The 13766-nt window shown below is 31.8% G+C and overlaps 1 protein-coding gene across 1 annotated transcript in view; it reads left to right on the top strand.

The window, feature by feature from the left end:
- The first annotated feature begins 795 nt into the window (after positions 1 to 795).
- Positions 796 to 13766, top strand: part of LOC148308155 (uncharacterized) — a 38260-nt gene continuing 25289 nt past the window's right edge. The window contains exon 1 of the mRNA XM_088262199.1: positions 796 to 923. The gene's annotated coding sequence lies outside the window, so the exon portion shown is untranslated. The remainder of the gene's footprint in view (positions 924 to 13766) is intronic.

The raw sequence follows: 13766 nt of genomic DNA on the forward strand, positions 1-13766 counted from the left end.
GAATATATGAAGAAAGGGGGAAATTAAGTGACTTTACGTATAAAGATATTCAACTGAAAAAATAGCTTCGAGGTTATATTTTTGGCTAGTTACGATAATGTATCAAAGCAAAAAACCAGTATTTTGTTTGCTTTTGTTTTAATTGGGAGAAACTATTTTATGGAATGGAATAAACTTATTTTATGACAGTAAACATCGATCAGAACCAACGTAAAGTACGATAATATGTAGCAGAAGATGCGATAAAATATGTGATATTCGAACATTGTGAAGTTAATCGATTATATTGGCAAAAAGTAAAAGATCGTTAAACTCTATCTGATTGGTGATGAAATAGTTTCAAGAATCTATGCTTTGAAAAGATTAAGTGGATATCTTTGAGACAGGAATTATAATTGGAGGAAATTTCAAAAGAAATTTAGGTCAATTTTTTTATGATTTGAATAATATGGTAAATTTTGAGAGGTTTATTTCCACAATGAGAATGATACACTAAAAGACGTGTATATCGTTTATAATGGTTATAAACGGAGGCAGAAAATACTAGATCACGATAGATATGCAATATAATACAGATTCGAAAGAAGTCGTGACAAGCAATGTAATAGTTACAAGGGCGTAAGGAAGGAATGGATGAAACAGAAATGAGAAGAGAAAATTGGAACATAAATCAAAGAGAAAGGCTTGAGACAATGCAGCGGCGAATTTGAAGCAGCGCGAGATTAGGGGAAATTTGCAAGAAGTGTTTTGTTATTATTATTATTGAATTTGTCTCCGGATGCTGTGTGAGAGATTCTGAACAATATGAAAATATGAATGGCGGTACATGACGCGGTGTCGGAGATATCGGATGCTGCAAAAACTCTCACGCTGATGTCAAATATCCAAAATTTACTGCCCAAACATTCGCCGAATGACGCTAGGTTAGTATCGCCAATTTTCCTTATTAATAATGGTTTTTCTAACCTTAAAAATGCACACTAGGTAAGTATCACAGACTTTCCTTATCAATAATGTTACAACTAACCTTATAAAAATAATCCACTAGGTCAGTCAAAAAGCTATCATCATTTTCGCTTATTTTTAATGTTGTCTCTAACCTTAAAAATAAACTGTTATTGCATGGCAAAGCATTTAAAATTTATATTTATATTGCAATTTAATAGTCAAATATTTTTATATTGCTTGTTAATTTTGGGTACGTTTTTCTAGTATTCAGTATAGTGTTTCAGAATTAAAACTGATTATTAAAAAAAATGTAAGCTGGAATGTATTTTTTGTGTACTTGAATAATTTTCTCAAAGTCGATGTTTAAAACAGTCTGTTTTTTCGAGAAGAACAAAGTAGACAATAGAAAATTTAATATATTTACCATTCCTAATGATACATCACCTTTCGATTTTCTTATAGACGCATACTTTTGTATATATTCAACAAAATTTAATTTAATATTTTAATAACCATTATTATTAAAACGAAAATAATGTTTGTTTCCTCAATATTTAAAATCTTCTAAAGTAACTCACCGATTGCAAATAAATTTTAATACGACGTTGCATTTGAATACGTGCGTATTGTACGTACATCTTTGATAGTTTTTTTTAAAACTACTTTTCATTTTCAATGTTTTCGATTGTATTGTTGTTTCATAGATAATAAATATTTTCATTGTTTCCCAAGCACTGTGAAATTAACGTATTAGAAATTTGCTTTCTATTTTATTTATTTTTCAATAAACCAGGCACTTCTACAATCAAAATAGAAAAATCGTCTCTCATAAGGCAAACATTCATGGATGACATTGCCGAATGATACGATCTATTTTAAATCTACTCACCTCTTTTTCTTATAGACGCATACTTTTGTTGAATACTTATATCGCTCACTCCTTTCAAGAACGTCATAAATCAAAAATCGTTAATTTTCAGTTGTCCATATTTTCGGAATGTTCAGAAAATGTACTATATCCCAGAAAAAGTGGCATATTTTTAACTTAATATTTACCCGCTACAGGGCAGAAAGTGTTGTTTTTGCATTTTGAAGAAAAGGTATTGTTTAATTACTTTTTTAAATATACAAAATATTTTTCAAATGTAGAAAAAACCTTCAGGTTTTACCTAAAAAGATCTGTTGCACAGTAAAAAGTTTAACAAGTGGCTTGACATTTATTTTTAATACATTGTATTATATTTTAAACTTTAAAAACGTTCTCCTGAAAAATCAAGTTTTTTTATTTATGACGTTCTTGAAAAGAGCGAGCGATGTGTATTCAACAAAATTTCAATTAATATCTTTATAACCAACATCATAAAATAATGTTTGTTTCCTCAATATTTTAAATCTACTTAACTAACTCACTAATTGCTTTGATATTTTGATACGACATTGCATTTGAATACGTGCGTATTGTTATGTACATCTTAGGCAGTTTTTTTTTTGAAAAATTACTTTTCATTTTCAATGTTTTCGATTGTATTGTTGTTTCATAGATAATTAATATTTTCATTGTTTCCCAAGCACTGAGAAATTAACGTATTAGAAATTTGCTTTCTATTTTATTTATTTTTCAATAAGCCAGAATCATCAACAATAATTAATTAAACTTATATCAACTCTATATTTATTGTAACTTATACTTATAACAACTCTTTTTTTTTGTAACTTGATTTTTTACTTGTAAAAACCCTCTTGGCGTTTGTGTGAATAAATAAATAAACAAATAAACAATCAAAACAGAAAAATCGTCTCTCATAAGGTAAACATTCATGGATGACATGGCCGAATGATACGATCTATTTTAAATCTACCCACCCCCATTATCCAATCATTGACAGTTTCATTAATTAATGACTTTATGGATAATGACTTCACCAAACGTGGTATATGTTTGATTTTGTTAGATGTGTTTCTGTGATTTTAATCTTGTGGTTCAATATATGTTTTCATAAAGTGTGCTATTAGTGATTTGTGTGCTGTTTTGCAGGGACATACTTTCTTGTGATATGTGAGAGAAATTCTCGAATGCATGTGTAAGGATAATTTTAGCGTATAGTTGTTTGACTGTCATGGGTTGTAATTTGCTAAATATACCTTTATTATTATAATATTGGTTAACAACATTTTGAGTGTGTCCAAATACTTGTTCACAAATCTGGATTATCAATTTTTCATATTATGCCTATGACGATCGTAAACCCCGTAAATGCCCAGACTTCCATATTCTTCTATATATATGTTGAGATGTCAAAAAATAATATGAATATTATTGGCTTTCTTATATTTTAATTATATTTCCTTATCTCTTATGGTGCATTATAAAACTACTCCCCTTTGACTTAGTATAAAAAAAAAATTCAGTTCGGACAAAAAAAAGACAGGATTCGGACCTCACATACTGATAAAAGAGTTTCTGCTCAATAAAAAGCTTATTTTCATCTCACCAATAGATGTCTCTAGTGAAGTTCTAGTGATTCAATAACAATGTTTCTGAATTGGTTCATACATGTAGAACTTCCAAGAATTTGAGTAGTGTGGTTGTCAATAATGGGTAGAATTGGTGAACGTTACACGTGTGTAAAGTGATGCTTTAAACCAGCCTATGACGGTCGTCAGCCCCGTAAATGCTCAGACTTCCATATTTTTCTTCATCTTTGATGAGATGTAAAAAAAAATATTAAAAAAGCTTTTACTATTATTAAATGACGATGAAATTAAAAAAAGGTAAAAAAGAATAGCTTTTGAATTTTAATTTTAATTTCAACACATGAACACGTTAAAGAATCTTCAAAGAAAATAGCTAGATAAATATTGTCGATAAACATTTTATTGCAAACTAAATGAATAGCACTTCCTAGAAAGCATTTTATAAACAAATCATTAATTTTGTTAGGAGAAAATGCGTTTCTTATTTACCTACAGTAAAATTCGCGGTTTCGATTGAAGCGAATAGCACTTAGATTGACGACTTCTGTTCATGTTTAAGTTAATTAACACCTTTTAATGTATTTTTGCAGCAATTTGCGGTCAATCTTGAATTAGCGCTATCGCATAAAAATATCTAGACTTTTTTTCTTGTAAAAATGTGTTTTGTTCCAAATGGACCCAGATTACGAGGAAATAGTCATTTATTACCATTTACCGATCTATTTTATGATAAGAATTGGTACAATTCATTATTTTCTCGAGCAATTTATTCTAATTCTTGTGGTGTCTTCGATCCGAGATTGACTTTCATTATTAACGGAATGAGACTGTTGGAGCTGCTTGTTTGGTGCTGCCATTTAGGTGCAGGGCCAGATTTGAATATGTCGCTTTGACGCAGGCGGTTTTGACGCAAGGCCCTTTTGGCGCAGGCCGTTTGGACGCAAGGCCCTTTTGGCGCAGACCATTTGGACGCAAGGCCCTTCTGGCGCAGGCCGTTTTGACGCAAGACCCTTTTGGCGCAGGCCGTTTTGACGCAAAGCCCTTTAAGCGCAGGCCGTTTTGACGCAAGATCTTTTTGGAGCAGGCCATTTTGACGCAAAGCCTTTTTGTTGCTGGCCATTTTAACACAAGGCACTTTTGAGCAAAGTCCTGTTCAAATTAAGTCTTTTGCGCAAAGCGCAAAGGATTTTGAGAAACAGTGGTGGTTACCAAGTAAAATTTAAATCAATTTTTTTCTTACATATAAAATCAATACCCTCAAATGTTAAAACCGTAGGAAGAACGAATGTTTAAGGAACGGTGCAACGATAAAAAGCTGAGAAAGGTCACGAAATGTTTTGCACGTTTCAGTGCTCACACTTTTTAAAAATTATCACATATACCATATTTCAAAAGTCAAAGAAATAGTCGTAAATGTAATCGTATATGAGCTGATTTTGTAGTAAGGTCCAAAAGTTTTCAGCCTGAAAAGACCTTGACTTTTTATAACATAGCATAAAAATCGCATTTCAATTACTTATTATTTTATAAACGTGTAAATATTGTACATCTCTCTGCGTAGTATAGTAGTCAACTCTTTTGGCTACTGCGCTGGAGGTTTCGGACTCGATTCCCTGGGGGATCGAAATAAATTCACGTAATTTTTCACGAACATATATATTTTATTACCCTGAACCTTAAGCGTAAGATGGTCAACTTTCCTTCATGTTTAATGATATATGAAGGTCACACTGCTTCTATACGATACAGTCCCTTATGCACCATTAGATAAAGATAGTATAAAGTTTAGAAAGAGAAATATTGTAAACAAAGTACAATATTATTGTTATTATTTTTTTTTCTCTTCTCCAAAACGACGCCATGATTAGCGGTGATGATTTTTATAAATTTAAAAATGAAAAGTAATATAATTGATGTGAGTATGCATAAACTCAATATATGACAGCTAATTAAATTTCTTAACTTTTAAGGTCAAAACCATGGACTTGTATACGTTGTGTATATGTATTAAAGTGACAATTTAGAAAATATGACGTGCGTTTTTAATTTGCCTGTAAAATTGATCTGAGGAGAAAGTAGATTAAACTGTATTATTTTTTAGGTTAATATTTATGTTTTTTTCCGTAGGATATGGTTTTTTTGTTCAACTCAGTTTTAGGTGAATTAAAACTCCATCAACTCGATAAAAAAAACCTGTTCGATAACTGTGAACTTTAAGAATAATTTGTCGCGAAAATAACTGTTGAATTTAATGGATTTAATTACACACAATTAAAAGGTTATAAGCAGCTGATTTATTTCGGTGGGACCATTTTTTATGGTGTCAAGTTTAAAAAAATACCGCTTTTTCGTTTACTTAAAGGCAATAAAAATGCACATTTTCCATTGTTAGCCTGCGAGTACCTTCGAAAATTGGTGAAAAAGTATCCCATCACAACAATGCATTGTATTTTCACGCAACGCGAGCCGTAAATACAACACATTATACAAGTACCGAGCACTGAGATTCGTGATCCAAATTAAACCAAAGTCGCGGTTGAATCATGTTCACGAAATTGTAAATCTCTTTTATCGTCATTCTCCGAAATGTTAGCGGAGTCCCATTAAGGTCATGTAAAAACTTATCCATTTAGTGAAAACATAATAAACTTTAAGATTTTTTCAAGTTAATGGCCTTCAAGAAATGTCCGGACGAATGCGGTAAGCATCGGAAACGAAGTCGGAAACCCAGCGCCGAAAGAAAGTGGAACAGGGAACGAAATTAAGATTCGCGAATAATCAGTTTGTCTATCTGATTGCATTCAAAAATCTGCTCTTTGTTTAAGAACATGTGGCAGATGGATGTTGATGTCCGGAGATGTTCAGAACCTAATTAATACTGATTTTCGTTTATGAAAAGTAATCACTTTCAGCCGGCGAACAACCAATATTTAAATATCTTCACAGCTGATAACGACCGCTTAGTTCTATAGAAAAATTAATCTCATCGTTGTATATTTATACACAATGCAATTGTACGAAACGCACATGACTTCCAAAAACACCGACAAACTCAGAGCGGTGAAAATTAGTTTCTCATGGTGTATTAATAAAATTAATAGGGTATAAAAGCTCTTGATTAGAAAATGAATACAGATGTAGAATTACGAGATCATAGACATTATTCTTCGAATAATTAAGCGAGATATGACGGATTTAACAATGGTTAATTGAGCGATCGTTGAAATGGTAATTTCATCAAAATTGATGTAGATGGAAACGTTACGCAACGTTTTTTTTTTAATTAATAAAAAGCACTACTATAAAGTTCGAAATTGTACAAAAATTATCATTTAAAAATGATGAATGTAGAGTACCTTACCTACGAGTAATTTAAATATTTTTTAGAGTTATACAATACCCGCTTGAATTAATATAATGAATACGTATTAACATTTATGAATATTTATCATATGCGTATGTGAGGCAAAACGTTATATGAGAGATGTCGAACTGTGAAATGGAACTGCTGAATGAATACAAGATAAAAGGGGTGTTAACACGTTGTCGTCGGGACACGGCATTTGCCGTTTTTCGCGGACTGTCGGTCAACTGCGGGACACGGCAAATGCCGTTTTTGTCGACTGTCGGTTATCGGCAGGAAACGGCAATATACGGGTTTGTTATCAGCGTGAAATAAAACGCGTTGAAGGGTAATCTGCTACCTGGGTGCTAGGCGATAGTCTGTTGACGTTATTTGAGATGTCTTGTCCGGATTGTTTTGTTAACTGTTTTGTTAACTGTTTGGTATGTTATTATTTGAATATACATATTAGCATTGTATAGGGAATGATACCTCGGAGGGGAAGACTATTTTTTATAGTTTACAATGCTTCTAAAATTGTGAAATACGGAATACTTTATTAAAAATTATTATTATAATTTATTTTGATGATCAAATGTCATTTATGATTTCTTTGAAAATTTCAATCGAAAATATTATTTGGTTTAGAAATTGTGTCAATTTTAAGAAAGCGATATATTTTTGCGCTAATCGCGAAAAACACCCGCTATAGGCTAGAGTCTATTGTTCGAAGCGCCCGACTACAATGTGTTAAGATGGTTTTGGCATGTGGAGTAAATAAATGAAGAACAAACGGTAATATGGATTTACGAAACAAATGTAAATAGAAGTGTAGTAGGTACCTAAGTTGAAAGAGGTCGAAGAAGACATACTATGATCAATTATTCAAATTCCTTGATAGTGGATATTAGAAGTCAAAAGCTATCACATTGTACAGATATTTAGCGATCTGTCCTCCCTGGGTTTTGCAAATTTTAAAAAGGTTTTTTTAATTGTATTAATATATAGATAGTGTACGATCCCTCAGATGAATGTGTGGCAAAACGATGTTTGATAGATGTTCGAATGATGAAATAAGGAAAGAATGCAAGGCTGAGATAAGCATTATCGATAGAATTAAGAAAGGCGTGTTGAGATGGTTTGGACATGTGGAACGTATGAGTGAGGAAAGAACGGTTGAACAAATTTATAAGGTGAAAGTAGTTAGAAAAAGAAGCAGAGGAAGACCGAGGAAAATCTGGCACAATCAGGTATGTCAAATACTTGAAAGCGGCCAGGTCTGGAGCCGTAATAATCGTCGGGTATGTATGAGGAGATGCATGAATGTAGAAGAGGCGAAGAATGTTTGATCCGATTCTCTCTGCCTACCCCTGCGGGGAAGAGGCGTGATGGTTAGTTAGTTAGTTTAGTATATTATTAAATTATATATTATTATTAATATTATTTAACTTTGATTTATAACCAAGGCGTTTTCTACTATTAAACAGAAAGACGTAGACTAAATATTTATATATTTTATTGTACTTAAATGATGATATAATACAATTTTTGAAATATTTTTTACTTTTAAAACAGTTATTTTGTATTTTGGGCATTTATTTTATTAATATCAACAGGGGAGATATTAAAAATATTTAATTCCCAAATATACATAATTTTGTTGCGATTGCTTGGTGTTCAATTTTGGTATTCCAAAATCATTTGATTCTAGATTTTGTTGGGCATTTCAAACGTTTATTTTAAATTTAAGCAAATATTTGATGACTGACGTTTTTAAACAAAAGTACTTTCCTGAATAACTCTGGAAAAAGGGTCATTTTCGGCACGACTTAGGCATATTTCGTAGCGTGATAAATTTTAACAATAAATATTACCATGAAATAAATGCATTCGGTATGGAATTTCTTTGAGAATCTTCTATTTTATTTCTAAAACTCATTTTACTTTCTCCGTTACATTTGTAGAAAAATTTACAAACTTTTATTATAAATTCCTCTTTATTTCGCGGACTCATTCACATTACACGAGCATGTACAATTATGGGTATGCAACCCCTAGTTTCTTAATTATTGGTGTAATTTTCTTATCCTATTATTATTTTGTCCGCCTCGGTTGTGTCGGCTCGCGCTCGGCTACCGTTCTGGAGGTCCCGGATTCAATTCCCAGAGGGGGTCTAATAAATATAAATGATATTTTCACAATTAAATTTATTCAATATTACCCTGGACTGGTACCTGAAGCGGAGGGCTGATCACCTTCCCTTCGTGTGTAAACGATCAAGATAACACTGCGTTTATAAGATGCAGTGCCCTATGCACCATTGGGGTGCGGATAAGGGTTCGAATGAATATTATTATATTATTATGTTTCCATTCCCTTCCCATACAACAGTAATACAACCTCACACTGAGCTCCTTCACATCCTTTATCTGTGCTCTATCGAATATATTCCACACCTAGATCCAGACTGATCACCTAGATAATATCTTGATTGCGGAATGATCACATCCGCCTTCTTGATCCTATACAGATCAAAACAAACTTCGAAAGCTTAAAATGGAAATTTAAATGATTTTTGACGTGTTAAATCAGATTCCAAGCATAAGAACAAAAAACAAACAAAATTGTTGAATTGTGTAATTAATTGAACTAATGATTTTTATGTTAAAAGAATTTTTATTGAAATGGATCAGTATTCATCTAATGCAACGGTGCTTAAAATATAATACAACACAAATATTATATCATAAAACTGACTGTTAACCATATCCCGCTCTATAGTATCATGACAGGCGCCATGGCATAGTTGGGTAGACGCTCGACTGCGAAACTGGCGTCGCGGGTTCGATTCCCGCCAATTGCAAAATGAATTCGAGAAATATTTTCCTTTTCAATTGGTCTGGGCGTTTGCGATGTACTTTTCACATTTACCTTCTCTATCGTTACTATCCTACCTGCAGACAAGCATCCAAAATAGATGCTTTGCGGATTAATCCTTTTAAAAAAAACGTTTGTAGCAAATGTGTCGATTCTAGTTTCTAGATGTACGTAAATATCAACGCATTAAAAATGTTGGTAAATTGTACCAACGTATTGTTCGTCTCAATTCAAACAGCAAAATGTTACCTGGCTTTGATGAAGATTTAGTTCCGGGCTATTAATTAGACATTAATGATTATTTCCTGTAGTAGGTTAAGGTAAAACAACACATTCTCTTCGATTTGTAATTTGGTTGAAAATGCATCCAATTCCTTGTAGCGATCATTAACTTCATATACGCTTCAAAAGTAATCTAAGTTATTGCAAGAAATGCAACCATTATGGCTAATTTAGGTACATACTCTAGTAATATACTAGACCTATCTAAATTGTGCTACTTTCCTTCCATCCGACCAATTATTTCCTACAACAACACTTGCTTCAAATTTCAAGGAACTTGTTGAAACTTGGATGCTTGCAACTTCGGTTGGCTAGTATCAAGCAAAGCAATTTAATCGAGCTTGTATATGCATTGGTATTTTTAACCCTTTCCGGTCCATACAAAAAAATTTAAAAATTTCACCAGGTCCACAATAGATTAACAGCATTACAGGGTTAAACAATACATCCAAGTTTTTTTTTAAATAAAACTACACTTGTGTTTTAAAAATTCATTTTTATTTTGAATGTATACAATCTTATCTCTTATTATTACATTTAACACTAAATACGAGTGAGAAAAAAATATGTTTGCTTGTATTTCAACACTAAACTGATGAAGGAAAAAAATGTCGAATGACATTCGACATAGGATCGGAAAAGGTTAATCCTGTAATAAAAATAATAAAAGCGTAACTAAAAATTTAACTTGATACTATAAGTTTATCATTCTATGTATATGACGGTTTATTTTTTTATCTTTAGATTAAGTGAAAACCTGTAAATGGATTTTTTTTTAATTTTATTATATTACGTTATATTTGTTAATATTCTGTTGGTTTTCCAATAAATAAAAACTAAATAAAATAAAATAAAATAAAATAAACAAAAGACTAAAAATACACTTTGACATCTTAACATAAATGAAGAAGTCTGGGTATTTGCAGTTATATTGCAAGTAAGGCGTCATGAGATTAACAATACATGTAGTTCTTGTAATCTGGCGGTGTCTAAAGTCTGCGTAATCGGAGGGCATGTATGACTAGATTTATGGATGTGAAGGAGGCGAGCAGTGTATGTCAGGACAGAAGAGAGTGGTGTTTCATCCTCCCTGCCTACCCCTACGGAGAAACGGCGTGGTGATGGTAGTAGTAGTAGTAGTAGTAGTAGTAGTAGTACTTGTAAAAAAATAGTAGTATGGTTGTCAATCATGGTTAGAATAAGTGAGTGTTTCACGTGTGTAAACTGATCACTTAACAAGTATATGACCGGTAATAAGCCCTGTAAATACTCAGACTTCCATATTCCTTTCCATCAATGTCGAGATGACAAAATGTTAGAATAACTTCTTTATTGAGAAAACCCAGATTTGTGAACAAGTATTTAGACACACTCAAAAAAATTATGTTAAAAATGTAAATATTTGTTCATTATAAATCTTTAATCTCCTAAATCTATTCACAAAAAGCTTCAAAACGTTGATACATTGTTCCATTTGAATATGAACGTGCTTTATTATAAACTTTTACTTATAAAAAAATATTTTTTGACCGCAATGGTACCGTCATCTGTTGAACGTAAGAGCAAAAATAATCTTCCCCCATGGTGGTCAGCATGCTTCATGACAGCTGCTAAAATATTGCATACCCACAACCATTCGGAAAATAAACATACTATAAATGTGTGCATACTCTTTTCTTTCTTTATGATTAAACCAGATTGAGCCACAGCAACGCGTGGCTGGGTATAAGCAAAAAAAATGTCGATTCTGGAACAAATATAATGATTTTATTCTTATGATAAGTCATTTAAGTATTTTTTTGTCATATTTTTCTTGTACCTAAAAACCTCAATGTCCAAGTTAATTTTTATGAAATTTAACATTTTTAACAAAGTACACAATTTTGTACAGGTTCGAACTTTTCACTGCACAATTTGTGTAAATGTTTTTTTTTTAAAAAGCACTCAATAATCTTTCATAACTTGCGAACCTAGCGGTAAAATCTTTCATGTTAGCAAAGACGCAAACCACTCCGGAAAGCCTTATTTCGAAATCAGCATAGTTTAAAGTTTTCCATTTCATTTTTACTTTGGGGACTTTTTGATAGATGTCGCATGGAGTAATTGATATTTTTAATGCAGAAACCTTTTTATAATGATAAGATAAATAAGTCGCATATATTCGTTGATTTGACAAAAATGTTAATATGACTCTTATTAATATGCCTCTTTTCAATTGTGTATTATAATATGAAATAAGTACATTTGAATCAGTCATAGCATATAAAGGCCTAACAACGAAATCTAAACTGGTAATTCTCAATGGAATCCTGGTACCAGTTATTATGTATGAAGGTGGAGCATGTAGTTTAAATAAGGATGAAAGTAGACTGAAAATCTCTCATAATTATGTATGAAAGATGTTTGAATAGTGAAATAAGTATATAATGCAAGACTGAGATAAGCTTTATCGATAAAATTAAGAAAAGAGCGTTGAGTTAGTTAGGACGTGTCAAATGAATGAGAGAGGAAATAACGGTAAAAATAAATTTATGAGGCGAATGTAATTGGAAATAGGAGCAAAAGAAGGCCAAGGGAAATTTGGCTTGATTGTTTGCCAATGACCTGAAAGCGGCCAGATCAGGGGTTGGAATAATCAATAGATATGTATGAGGAGCTGCATGAAACTAGAAGAGGCGAAGAATGTTCACAAAGACGGAGTAGTGTGGTATCCCATTCTCTCTGCCTACCCCTGCGGGAAAATAGCCTGATGGTGAGTTAGCTAGTAAAGTAATATATGTATTTGATAGCTTTAAAAAAGGTGAGGCTTTGTACGTACATATTATTTTAATTGTATTATAAATCAATACACATAGGTTTTTCAAAAATTGATTACTACAAAATGAACACAAAAAATATAAATGAAACGTCATTCATACGATCAAACTATTTATAATTTGAAATATACGTAGTTATAACCATGTTATATGAAAAATTTGACAGTGGTTCAATCCAAAGCTTCATAATTCAGGGGACAGTACATACAGGTTTTTTTTTTTTTTTATACAGAATAAAAAGTAATTAAGTTTTTTGTAAAGAGTAACAGCTTGCAATTTAGTGAACATCCATTTTATTTTATTATCCGGACCTATTTATTTTACTAGTGAAATCCGGCACTACCTACATTATGTTTGAACGTATACGAAACATCATAGTTATATACTTGTATATCACCCTTCTCCATTCGTTCCTTTCTTCCCATTTCTAGAACCTACCTCCAGATTCTTCCATACTTTTCTCGAAACTGTAATAGAAACTTGTAGAGAAAGTGTAATCGTAAAGTTTTGTGATCTATCTATAAAATGCATCCGGTTCATTGCCACACTTCTTTGTCGTTTCCTTTATTTAAGTATGAACTAGAAATTTTAAAAAATAAAAATTGAAAAACACGTGTGAGTAGATACAATCGTATTTTTGTGGCTACGAATACGGATCACATTATGTACTACGTGCCAACGTTTTATATAAATATTTTAGATGGCAAATCGTATGATGGATTGTTTTTTTTTTCAATTTTTATGTCCATTTTGTCTGTTATTAACTTTTAAAATAAGCTCATTTAAATTTCGTTACAAATCGTCCCAAATTTTAAAAGTTTATTGAGTTATAAATTATGCTTGATGTAAAAGTAGAAAGGTGCTTAGTAATGGTTCTGTTTCTAAACAATTCCACGTGATACAAATAGTCTTTTAGTGTGTTGACATAATGAACTTTTATTACATGGTGTATTAGAATAATTTTCTACCTTTTGAATAGGCTTCGCTCATTTGCGTTATTATTTTATTATTTAAAGGCACTACCT

This window comes from Brachycentrus maculatus, unplaced genomic scaffold, assembly GCF_059751285.1.
Source record: "Brachycentrus maculatus isolate JH-2025_06_01 unplaced genomic scaffold, ASM5975128v1 h1tg000175l, whole genome shotgun sequence".
Classification (NCBI taxonomy): domain Eukaryota; kingdom Metazoa; phylum Arthropoda; class Insecta; order Trichoptera; family Brachycentridae; genus Brachycentrus; species Brachycentrus maculatus.